General features: G+C 38.7%; 1 protein-coding gene across 7 annotated transcripts in view; it reads left to right on the top strand.

Annotated features, from left to right (window-relative positions):
* Positions 1–13,179, top strand: part of SH3D19 (SH3 domain containing 19) — a 181,550-nt gene that overhangs the window by 94,662 nt on the left and 73,709 nt on the right. The gene's annotated exons all lie outside the window — the stretch shown is intronic.

Here is a 13,179-nt window from a genome sequence, read left to right on the forward strand (position 1 = left end):
TTCAATTTGGATTCCTTTTATTTCTTTTTCTTCTCTGATTGCTGTGGTAAAACTTCCAAAACTATGTTGAATAAGAGTGGTGAGAGTGGGCAACCTTGTCTTGTTCCTGATCTTAGTGGAAATGGTTTCAGTTTTTCACCATTGAGGATGATGTTGGCTGTGGGTTTGTCATATATGGCCTTTATTATGTTGAGGAAACTCCCTCTATGCCTACTTTCTGCAGGGTTTTTATTATAAATGGGTGTTGAGTTTTGTCGAAAGCTTTCTCTGCCTCTATAGAGATGACCATATGGTTTTTCTCCTTCAATTTGTTAATATGGTATATCACATTGATTGATTTGCGTATATTGAAGAATCCTTGTGTTCCTAGAATAAACCCCACTTGATCATGATGTATGATCCTTTTAATGTGCTGTTGGATTCTGTTTGCTAGTATTTTTTGAGGATTTTTGCATCTATGTTCATCAGTGATATTGGCCTGTAGTTTTCTTTCTTTGTGACATCTTTGTCTGGTTTTGGTATCAGGGTGATGGTGGCCTCATAGAATGAGTTTGGGAGTGTTCCTCCCTCTGCTATATTTTTGGAAGAGTTTGAGAAGGATAGGTGTTAGCTCTTCTCTAAATGTTTGATAGAATTCACCTGTGAAGCCATCTGGTCCTCGGCTTTTGTTTGTTGGAAGATTTTTAATCACAGTTTCAATTTCAGTGCTTGTGATTGGTCTGTTCATATTTTCTATTTCTTCCTGGTTCAGTCTTGGAAGTTTGTGCATTTCTAAGAATTTGTCCATTTCTTCCAGGTTGTCCATTTTATTGGCATAGTGTTGCTTGTGGTAATCTCTCACGGTCCTTTGTATTTCTGCAGTGTCAGTTGTTACTCCTCCTTTTTCATTTCTAATTCTGTTGATTTGCGTCTTCTCCCTTTTTTTCTTGATGAGTCTGGCTAATGGTTTATCAGTTTTGTTTATGTTCTCAAAGAACCAGCTTTTAGTTTTATTGATCTTTGCTATCGTTTCCTTCATTTCTTTTTCATTTATTTCTGATCTGATCTTTGTGATTTCTTTTGTTCTGCTAACTTTGGAGTTTTTTTGTTCTCCTTTCTCTAATTGCTTTAGATGTAAGGTTAGGTTGTTTATTTGAGATGTTTCTTGTTTCTTAAGGTAGGATTGTATTGCTATAAACTTCCCTCTTAGAACTGCTTTTGCTGCATCCCATAGGTTTTGGGTCGTCGTGTTTTCATTGTCATTTGTTTCTACGTATTTGTTGATTTCCTCTTTGATTTCTTCAGTGATCTCTTGGTTATTAAGTAATGTGTTGTTTAGCCTCCATGTGTTTGTATTTCTTACAGATTTCTTCCTGTAATTGATGTCTAGTCTCATGGCATTGTGGTCAGAAAAGATACTTAATATGATTTCAATTTTCTTAAATTTACCAAGGCTTGATTTGTGACCCAGGATATGATCTATCCTGGAGAATGTTCCATGAGCACTTGAGAAGAATGTGTACTGTGTTGTGTTTGGATGGAATGTCCTATAAATATCAATTAAGTCCATCTTGTTTAATGTATCATTCAAAGCTTGTGTTTCCTTATTTATTTTCATTTTGGATGATCTGTCCATTGGTGAAAGTGGGGTGTTAAAGTCCTCTACTATGATTGTGTTACTGTTGATTTCCCCTTTTATGGCTGTTATTATTTTCCTTATGTATTGAGGTGCTCCTATGTTGGGTGCATAAATATTTACAGTTGTTATATCTTCTTCTTGGATTGATCCCTTGATCATTCTGTGGTGTCCTTCTTTGTCTTTTGTAATAGTCTTTATTTTAAAGTCTATTTTGTCTGATATGAGAATTGCTACTCCCTCTTTCTTTTGATTTCCATTTGCATGAGATATCTTTTTCCATCCCCTCACTTTCAGTCTGTATGTGTCCCTAGGTCTGAAGTGGGACTCTTGTAGACAGCCTATATGTAGGTCTTGTTTTTGTATCCATTCACCCAGTCTGTGTCTTTTGGTTGGAGCATTTAATCCATTTACATTTAAGGTAATTATCGATAAGTATGTTCCTATGACCATTTTCTTAATTGTTTTGGGTTTGTTATTGTAGGTCTTTTCCTTCTCTTGTGTTTCCTGCCTAGAGAAGTTCCTTTAGCATCTATTGTAAAGCTGGTTTGGTGGTGCTGAATTCTTTTAGCTTTTGCTTGTCTGTAAAGGTTTTAATTTCTCTGTCAAATCTGAATGAGATCCTTGCCAGGTAGAGTAATCTTGGTTGTAGGTTTTTCTCCTTCATCACTTTAAATATGTCCTGCCACTCCCTTCTGGCTTGAAGAGTTTCTGCTGAAAGATCAGCTGTTAACCTTATGGGGATCCCCTTGTATGTTATTTGTTGTTTTTCCCTTGCTGCTTTTAATATTTTTTCTTTGTATTTAATTTTTGATAGTTTGATTAATATGTGTCTTGGCATGTTTCTCCTTGGATTTATCCTGTATGGGACTCTCTGTGCTTCCTGGACTTGATTAACTATTTCCTTTCCCATATTAGGGAAGTTTTCCACTATTATCTCTTCAAATATTTTCTCATTTCCTTTCTTTTTCTCTTATTCTGGGAGCCCTATAATTCGAATGTTGGTGCATTTAATGTTGTCCCAGAGGTCTCTGAGCCTGTCCTCAATTCTTTTCATTCTTTTTTCTTTATTCTGCTCTGCAGTAGTTATTTCCACTCTTTTATCTTCTGGGTCACTTATCCGTTCCTCTGCCTCAGTTATTCTGCTATTGATCCCTTCTAGAGAATTTTAAATTTCATTTATTGTTTTGTTCTTCACTGTTTGTTTGCTCTTTAGTTCTTCTAGGTCCTTGTTAAATGTTTCTTGTATTTTCTCCGTTCTATTTCCAAGATTTTGGATCATCTTTACTGTCATTATTCTGAATTCTTTTTCAGGTAGACTGCCTATTTCCTCTTCATTTGTTAGGTCTGGTGGGATTTTACTTTGCTCCTTCATCTGCTGTGTATTTCTCTGTCTTCTTATTTTGCTTAAGTTGTTTTGTTTGGGGTCGCCTTTTCACAGGCTGCAGGTTTGTAGTTCCAGTTGTTTTTGGTGTCTTTCCCCAGTGGCTAAGGTTGGTTCAGTGGGTTCTGTAGGCTTCTTGGTGGAGGGGACTAGTGCCTGTGTTCTGGTGGTTGAGGCTGGATCTTGTCTTTCTAGTGGGCAGGTCCACGTCTGGTTGTGTGTTTTGGGGTGTCTGTGGACTTATTATGATTTGAGGCAGCCTCTCAGCTAATGGATAGCGTTGTGTTCCTGTCTTGCTAGTTGTTTGGCACAGGGTGTCCAGTACTGTAGCTTGGTGGTCGTTGAGTGGAGCTGGGTCTTAGCGTTGAGATGGAGGTCTGTGGGAGATTTTCGCCATTTGATATTATGTGGAGCTGGGAGGTCTCTTGTGGACCAGTGTCCTGAACTTGGCTCTCCCACCTCAGAAGCACAGCCCTGATGCTTGGCTGGAGCACCAAGAGCCTGTCATCCACACGGTTCAGAATAAAAGGGAGGGGAAAAAAGAAAGAAAGAAGATAAAATAAAATAAAATAAAATGAAGTTATTAAAATAAAAAATAATTATTAAAAGGAAAATTTGTTAAGTAATAAAGAAAAAAAGAAAGAAATTAAGGAGAGAGCAACCAAACCAAAAAACAAATCCACCAATGATAACAAGTGCTAAACACTATAGTAAAAAAAAAAAAAAAGAAAAAAGGACAGACAGAACCCTAGGACAAATGGTAAAAGCAAAGCTATAAAGACAAAATCACACACAGAAGCATACACATACACAGTCACAAAAAGAGAAAAAGGGAAAAAAGTATATATATCATTGCTCCCAAAGTCCACCTCCTCAATTTGGGATGATTCGTAGTCTCTTCAGGTATTCCACAGTTGCAGGGTACATCGAGTTGATTGTGGAGATTTAATCTGCTGCTCCTGAGGCTAACACCCCTCTTTAATGTAGGATATTGTAAAACACAAAATACAGCCAGACCCATGAATTTTCAAACATTTATTTGCATATACTCCTTGACATTTTATATATTATGAATAAATCCCAGAAGTGATGAAAGTCTTAAATAATTTTCTAATACTCTTCAAGACACCTTCCCCTTTCCTCTGATTTTAAACCTTCCATCCATGGAGAGTCAGTGAAAGAAGACAAGTTCTCGAGGTTCCTTGGTAATTGATTCACAATTCTTACTTATTTAAGTGTTTTTTTGGTGATTTCCTCTCAATGTTCAGCTGTAGGTGAGGCAGTGATGAACAGTAGTAGCTAAGAACTCAGGCTCTGGGACCAGACCATCAAAGTTTAAATCCTGGCTTCATCATGTGCAAGCTGTGAGACCTTGAATGTTTAAATTACATAAACTCTTTCCTCATCTGTAAAATTGGGATAACAATAGTACATTCCTCTAAGGGTGGATGTGGGGATTAAGTGAGTTAAAAGATGTAAGGCATTAGAGCAGTGCTCAATAAGGTTGGCTGTTATTACCATTGGAATGGATGTTATCAACTCCAATGTCCTTCATTCCAGGTGGATTAAGTAATTGATTCTTATTAAGTGGAATTTAAATTGGGATCTTGGAGTTTTTTAAGTTTCATATTGAAAAAAAATTTAGAAGGTAGAATAGAGATCATCCAGTCAAAGTATATGATAGATGAGGAAACTGACATTACGGTTATGCTCAGAGTAGTGGCATGGCTGTAACTGGACCTCGGACCTCTGAACTCTTCTCACGGTCCACTCTCTGTGTCTGACAACTGTCAGGATCCTTGGTCCTGAGCCCTACATGCCCTGTGTCTCCAGCAATTCACTTGTAGCATTAATGCTATCAGATGCTCTATGTACAGGGGTGGATCACCTCTCCCCTCTTCTGTTTGGCCCTTACTTGAATAGAGTAGAGACTCGATCTTGGTATTATTTTATAATAGTGATTGTTGAGAATATAGCCTTCAGATCGCCCCTAGGTTTGTTCTGCTTAAGTCTGAGGCAAAACCACAACTCGCATTTAGGGTAGGCCTCGTGTTGGGAAAGGATCGTGACTTAAAAAAAAAAAAAAATCTCCCTGAAACATCGATGAATGCAAATTTGATATCAAACCAATGTATCGGGGTTTCTGTATGATGATATATTTGAAAGTGGGATTCACTTATATTCAACAAGTAGTTATTGTGTGTGATAAGCATTTATAGGGCATTGAGGTAGTTTTATACTAAATCTGGGGAATTGGAACCCTAAAAAATAATCTACAGAAATTTTGCCCCTCCCTGATTTACCTTACATTCTTAAGGTTAGCAGTCTTTCTGTCTTCCTTTTACTAGTCCTTCTCTTCTCTGTAAAACAGCACTCCAGATGTTCCTTCTAGTGGTGCTCGTCAGAGTGGCGAGCCCCATGACTGGGTCTTCTTGACCTCACTCCTCATTTTGAATGTGACCTCACCTTGAGAAAAACATATTTGGGTTTTGACAACGTTACAATTCCTGTAGGGGAGCTTTTCTAGTACCTCCTGTAATCTCTTACAAATAAAACATGGAAAAGCAGAGTCTGCATAATCAGAGTGGGGGTTTTTTTGTTATAATTTTTTTAAAAATTTATTTTATGTTTGGCTGCAATGGGTCTTTGTTGCTGCGTGCAGGCTTTCTCTAGTTGCGACGAGCAGGGGCTACTCTTCGTTGCGGCACATGGGCTTCTCATTGCGGTGGCTTCTCTTGTTGCAGAGCACGGGCCCTAGACGCACGGGCTTCAGTAGTTGTGGCACGTGGGCTCGGTAGTTGTGGCGCACGGGCTTAGTTGCTACGCAGCATGTGGGTTCTTCCCAGATTAGGGCTCGAACCCATGTCCCCTGCATTGGCAGGTGGATTCTTAACCACTGTGCCACCAGGGAAGTCCCAATCAGAGTGTTTAAAAACACACAATGGTGATAAATGTAACATTAATGTAAGATGTGAACAACGGAGGGAACTGGGTGTGGGGTATACGGAAACTACTAATCTTCACAACTTTTCTGTAAATCTAAAACTATTTACAAAATTTAAAATTTTATTCTTTAAAAAGGTCTTCCCCCCACCCCAAAATACATATAAAATTACTGTGACAAAATAAGTTACAGCAATTCAGTATTAGCACAGTGAGCAGGTTTTATTCTACTTTACCAGATAATCTAAGATAAAATGGTCAAGGCTGAATCACTTCAATAAGAGAAAGGTCACTATTCTTATACGAAGTCCTAGTTTGAAAACAAACGTCTCTAAGGAAATGTTAGATGTAAAAGGGAATATGAGTACAGTCTTTATGTTAAAAATTTTAAATGGGGCCTAAAGTCATTGTCTGCAACATTTTGATATCCAGGGACAAAAAGAAACAAACTGACCAACTAAAGACTGCTTCCTAATTACTTCGGCATAGTTCTGTCTAGAGCACAGATCACCCTGCATGATAGTTCATCATTATGTGTTTATAAGTCTCACTCCCCAACTGAAGGCACTTGTTCATCTTTGTATCTCCAGGTTTGGTGCATGACAGATGATCAGTTAGTGTTTCCCAACTTGAGAAGAGATACTTTCAAATGAACTAGAAACAACTAGAAATCTGAGGATCTCAAGAAGTGTACCCCGTTTTGAGGCTACTTGTAAAAGTAAATAAATGATGTAGAAAACGCTTTCTGGTTTGTACTTGTGTCGGTTATCTCCACACACTGCTGTTTTCTCCGGCTGCTGAAATCCTCCAGAGGCCCTGCTGCCCCACCACCAAGCATAGTCCCACATCAGCAAACCTTCTGGTAGAGGTGCTGGTGGGAACGAAGAGGGAACCTTTGCTGTTCCTGCCCCGGGAATCCCACCCCGTCTTTCTTAGACCCTTGCCATCAGGGTTGTGGCTTGTGGGAATGAGGTGAGAAACATGTCTTAGATTCTAACCCCACCATCGGTAGTTATGTTTCTTTCCTCTTTTGTCTCTATCTCCTTTTTTCTTCTTTTCTTGAAATTCCAGGAAGAACCCTAAGTATCATTGGACTGGGTTCAACTCAGACTGAAACAGTGGTACATCTCTCCTAGGAAAGCTGTGGCCCCAGTTTTAACAGAGTGTTTGTCTAGAAGTAAAATGTGTAATATTATCACACCACCTTCAGGTGTGGGGGGGCCTTTCCTCTTTTCACAGCTCCATTAAAGCAGGAATGATATTTGCTGCCTAGATAGGTGGGATGTATAGGTGGTAGGAGTTACTAAATAATGTATCTTCTTTTTTAAAAGTAACATCATTAAGAAAAAACAAGTCTGTCTACCCGTCCATCTGCCTCTCTGCCCACCCTCCTACCTGTCCATCCATCTGTCCATCCACACATTCATTTCAGTTGATTCCCGTTGTCAGGAATGCTTGTAACAGGAGGGGCCACGGCCCAGGAAGCAATTGACGTATCTTATAGGCATTCTTAAGGTGACATAGGCATTGGTGGCAGGTGAGCAGGATGTCCCTGGCGCCCCTGGAAGTTTGAGTTAGGACTGGATTGTTGTGCTAAGCCTGTTCTAGAAACGCCAGCCCTGGACTAGCTGGGAGCTTGAGGAGTGGTTCTGGCTTTGGCTGCTGCAAGGAGGTAGATGTGACTCTTCCTAGCTGCACCGTCTTGCCACTCAGAACCCATTTTATTATTTTTTAAAGTTTGATTATACTTTACCATCTCTTTCAATTGCATTTCATTTGAATTGACATTCCTGATTTGTTTTATATTTGCAATATTATTTTTTAAAGGATATCTGGAGATGTCCTTAGGTTGTCCCACACTTCCTAATGCAGATTAAAATTGCCTGATTAAAAAAAAAAAAAGGAAAAGGAGCTTACCTGTTCACTTTTCTGTGTTTTCCACTAAACTATAAGCTCTTTGAATGTGGGGCTCACCATTTTTATTCTTATCCCCAGCACCTAGGAGAATCTCCGGAACGTAGAACACACTAAGGAAGTAGTAGTTACACTAATGATTTTTAAACTCTAGATGTTCATGTTCATTTAATTTGATTATTAACTCCCTCTTTTAAATTTTCATGCTGGAGCAATAGGGGTTTGTAAAATATATAGATCATTTTCTTTTTGTAAACTGTCGTGAAGTGGTATGCATGCTGCTATCCATACTAGGATTCTGGGGGATTTTCACCCCATAATGGCATTTAGGTTTGACCTAGCCCGCTACTTCCATAAAGTGATTCATTATCTGATGGTCTGAATGTAATTTTAATAATTATAAAGTCATGACTTTGATATAAACCGGTCACTTTTTTTGCTTTTTGCCATAACAAATCTTTTTCTTAAATAAATTACAAAAGTAATAATGTTCATTACATAAAACTTGGAAAATACAGAGATACAGGTCGATAACAAATCATATGCAGTGGTGTCCTGATAAATGTTCAACAACCAGCTAAGTGTAATTGCAGTATGAATGTTGGTTGATACTTTTGTTCATATAAATAAGATGACAGTGAAACAAGCAAAACATAGGTCAGAATTTCCACCCATTTTGTCAGTGACCTGAGCAAACTTTTTGCTGATTCAGATAATAGTTTTCAAATACTGGAAGACTGTTTCCTCAATTTTGGGGTATGTTCCTCATGGAACAGCTACAAACACAACATACTTTTATTTTGAATCTGCATTATTAACATTTTCTCCATCACTTTCTTAAGTCTAGACAATCAGTAAAATGATAAATTCAACCCTGGTTTGCCAACTTTTGCGGTGTAAATACTCCCACCTTGACCAACATGACACCACTGATGATGAATTGGAAAAAGTTGCACAGTAGCACATCATTATTATAGTATTTCCACCATTCAGAAATGATAGGCATACGTCATCTCAAGAGCATAGATAATAGTGAAATGTAGTAAAATAATTAGGAGATGATAAGTTTTGAGTATTTATTACCTTTTTTATGTGATTTATTTGCTTGTAAGTTTATATAATTTAAATAAGTTTATATAATTTTTAATAATGGCTATGTTTAAAAAACTGGCCTGTAGAATTTCTGAAAATTTAATTGTCAGCTTTCATGAGCCAGTATGAGCTGTCTCCAGCACACTGCTGGGTAGATGTGTTCTCACTTTTCTTGTATAAATATAAAATATATAAATTATATATGTGTATATATAATGTGGGTATGTATATATAATATGTATATGTGTATATATATGGTTTTTTAGGTAAGATTTAGAAAATAAGATTGGGATCACACTGAATATTCAGTTTGGGGATCTGTTTATCTCCCTTATAGAAGTAAATTCTGTACTGGTCACACTGTTGCTTTGCCACAGACTGTACTTTAGGCCATTTCACTGTGGTATAGCTGGTCACAAGGCAGACTGGGTGAGAATGGCTGAATACAACGCCTCTCCTCTCCAGTGTGGGAGGGAAGAGGAAAGAAAGAATGGGGAGGGGACCCCAGAAATCTCCTGAGTAGCGGGCCGGTTATATCACGGTGTGGCACTGGTGTGGGCTGCTCGTTCCTCTTCTCTTTAGAGCCTTGGCTCATCCACATTCTATATAGCTGGACCCCATCCCTGCCATTCTCTCCTGTGTTCTCTTCGGCATTTTCTTGCTTCCCTCCTTTCTGCTGTTTTCTAGTGCTTATAGCAGGCAGATTTACTCTCTCTGAATCTTTTAAAATGTCCTGTAAAGATAGAACTGCTGGGACTTCCGTGGCGGTCCAGTGGTTAAGACTTCGCCTTCCAGTGCAGGGGGTGTGGGTTCGATCCCTGGTCGGGGAGCTAAGATTCCACATGCCTCGCAGCCAAAAAACCAAAACACAAAACAGAAGCAGTATTGTAACAAATTCAATAAAGGCTTTAAAAAATGGTCAACATAAAAAATATCTTAAAAAAAAAATAGAACTGCTAGTTTGGGGGCAGTTGTACTCGGTGTCTGCAGTCTTCATCAACAGTCATACCCTTAAATGAAGGTATCTTCAAATATCTAATGTGTATCCTAAAACCTGTTTTTCTGTGGGCTCCCTAATCTAGCGATTTACTGTACCTGTTAGGTAATTTCATGTAATTCTTAGTAGTCATCATTTTAAATGCCTTTAAAGTCTTTTGGCTGCCAAATATGTTCTTGTTTTACAATGAAAAAGATTTCCAGTGGCTTTGCAAAAACTAGGTATTAGCTGGTAGGTGCGCTGCTTGCAATCCTTATTGTCATGGAGAAGTTGTTGAATATCGCAGTAAACGTTTTCATGCCTACCCGCTGCTGAAGTTCTGTTCCAGTTCCCAGAGGAGAACAAGTCTGCATGTTTGTTGTTAGAATGAGCTCAGCTATCTCCGTGTTCTCTTTTACAATTCTTAGTCAAAGTTTTAAGCTTTAACAGAAACTCTAAGAACTGCCAGCTTTTGAAGTACTTGGTTAAGTGATTTTTTTAATGTATTTGTTTTTATTAGCAACACAAAAGCCTTTTTAGGCCTTCAACATATGAAAATGATCAGATTTTTCTGTTTTGTTATGTTTATTGCTTCATTATTATTTCCTCCACCACTGATTGAGCCTATTTTATTCTGGCTTAGACATCACTGAGATTTGGTGAAAAGATAGAAATGTAATGCTGTAGGAAACTATAAAAGGGTAAAAGGAAAGACTTAGCCAGCCTAAAACCTTTGATCAAGAAATTACAAAGCTAAGAAATGCGTGGCTACGACATTCACTTTTAAAAGAGATTTTTAAAAAAGTATTGGTCTAGAAAAATCTTGTAGTGCCTTATAACAAGTAATTTATGCATTTTTATTAATAACATTTAAACCTAGCTTTTAAAAAATACCTGCCTCACTATTTCAAATAAAAAATGGAGCCAACATTTTAGAAATAGTATCTTTGTAAAGTTTTAAAGTCAAGGTTTCAAACTGACCTAATTTTCTATCTTATTGGAAGCATCACTTAACTGATATTTTGATCAGTTTCAGATGCTTAAAATATGTATTTGTTTTTGCAATGAAAAATAGCAAAACTGCCTTGTTTTGCTGCCTTTCATCCCATAAAGAATGGAGAGGGGACTTCCCTGGTGGCGCAGTGGTTAAGAATTCGCCTGCCAATGCAGGGGACACGGGTTCGAGCTCTGGTCTGGGAAGATCCCACATGCTGGGGAGCAACTAAGCCCATTCGCCACAGCTACTGAACCTGCACTCTACAGCCTGCGAGCCACAGCTGCTGAACTCGAGAGCCACAACTACTGAAGCCCGCGCACCTAGAGCCCATGCTCTGCAACAAGAGAAGCCGCTGCAATGAGAAGCCCGCGCACCACAGCGAAGAGTAGCCCCCGCTCACCGCAACTAGAGAAAGACTGCGCGCAGCAACGAAGACCCAACGCAGCCAAAAATAAATAAATAATGGAGAAACACGAAATCATGTTTCTCACCTTTTTTCTTTCCCTGCTGCCTTCTACTAAACCCACTGATTTTTCATATGCTGTTATTAATAGTAAGATTTCATTTTTTACAAGAGGATACTACAGTGGTTAATTGAGATGAATTTGATCTCATTTGAAAACTACCACATGCTGAGGTTAAGGCATCTTCCCAAATATTCATATGCCTGCACACACCTCTTTGTTTGGAACATATTTTGTTGCTAGCCCAGCTCCAAATATCAGCTGCTTCTGGAACTTCTGAGTTTTGGTACTGATTTTTTTTTTTTTTTAAAGAAGATGTTGGGGGTAGGAGTTTATTAATTTTATTTATTTATTTTTGCTGTGTTGCGTCTTCGTTTCTGTGCGAGGGCTTTCTCTAGTTGTGGCAAGTGGGGGCCGTTCTTCATCGCGGTGCGCGGGCCTCTCACTGTTGTGGCCTCTCCCGTTGCGAAGCACAGGCTCCGGACGCGCAGGCTCAGTAGTTGTGGCTCATGGGCCTAGTTGCTCCGCGGCATGTGGGATCCTCCCAGACCAGGGCTCGAACCTGTGTCCCTGCATCGGCAGGCAGACTCTCAGCCACTGCACCACCAGGGAAGCCCGCAACAAATAACTTTTAATCATAAAATTTAATCCTCCTATATTGCTATATATCCAGCAAGGGGAGGGGTAAATTTTAGCCCTTTTTCTCTTTCTGGGTTTTCTATGTAAACTCATTCTGTAGATCACTTTAGGTTGACTATAAAGGAAAGATATAAACCCAGAAAAAATTTATTCTGATTATTATTTCCTTGGTTCATTCAATAGGTGTTTGTTGAACACAGTTGTACATCAGACCCACAGTTTTCACCCTTTTTGTGTTAACATCTGAAGATCCAGCTAAAGACCCTATTCTCACATGTTGCAGTAAACGCCACCTTTCTTAGGTGCTGACTTGACATTATGCCTATTCCTCTTCTCAGAGTAAGTTGTACGTGCTGTACATCATATAGCATAACCCACAGTTGCATCTGATTAATATCACTGTATGCTATTGTGTATGAGACGTGGTTTGAAATTTAGCAGCACACTCAGTGAAGTTTGTGATGCTTATGGGTTGGGAATTACCAGAGGCTTAACTTATAAAATTACCCCTGAAATTCCATTAATTGACACTTAAAGTACAGTATTTGTTGCCAAATTAGGTGCCATGTCGATGCCATCTCTTAATAAGGTGAACCTGGCCAGTTTTCCATCTACTGTTAGGAGAGAGTTCTGTTCTTCTTTGAGCACCAGATACTCATCAAGGTGAAATTTTGTAGGAAAAATACCTATTTTTAAACATCAGACCCAGACACTTTTGGCAAGATGTGCATACAAGATGTACCTGGGAACTGAAACCAACAGAACAAAGCCAGCAGCAAAATTATTTCTGGGGATTTGCTTATTAAGTAGATTGTAGGTGGGATCACCTGTACTATTCAAGTTACATGTGTTTCTGTCTGTGAGTAGGATTGAGTTTGCATTAGTTCAGTGAGCACGTGATCCCACTGAGCTGCACTATAAAAACGAGTGGAGCCCGTCTCTTTCCTTGAGAAGTTTGCAGGCTAATTAGGAAGTCAAGACATGCATGTGTGGGAAAAAAAGAAAAAAACAAAAAGCATTGGAAAGGACAACATATTCTAATTTTAAATGTACTCTAGTTATTAATAGTAGAGCTGAAAGCCTCTTTGCAGGATCTTTGAACACTTTTGTGGGATTTGTTTTTTAATAGAGCTAAAGAAATATGAAACTCTGCAG

The sequence above is a fragment of the Leucopleurus acutus genome, assembly GCF_964270905.1.
Source record: "Leucopleurus acutus genome assembly, chromosome: 4".
In the NCBI taxonomy this organism is placed as follows: Eukaryota; Metazoa; Chordata; class Mammalia; order Artiodactyla; family Delphinidae; genus Leucopleurus; species Leucopleurus acutus.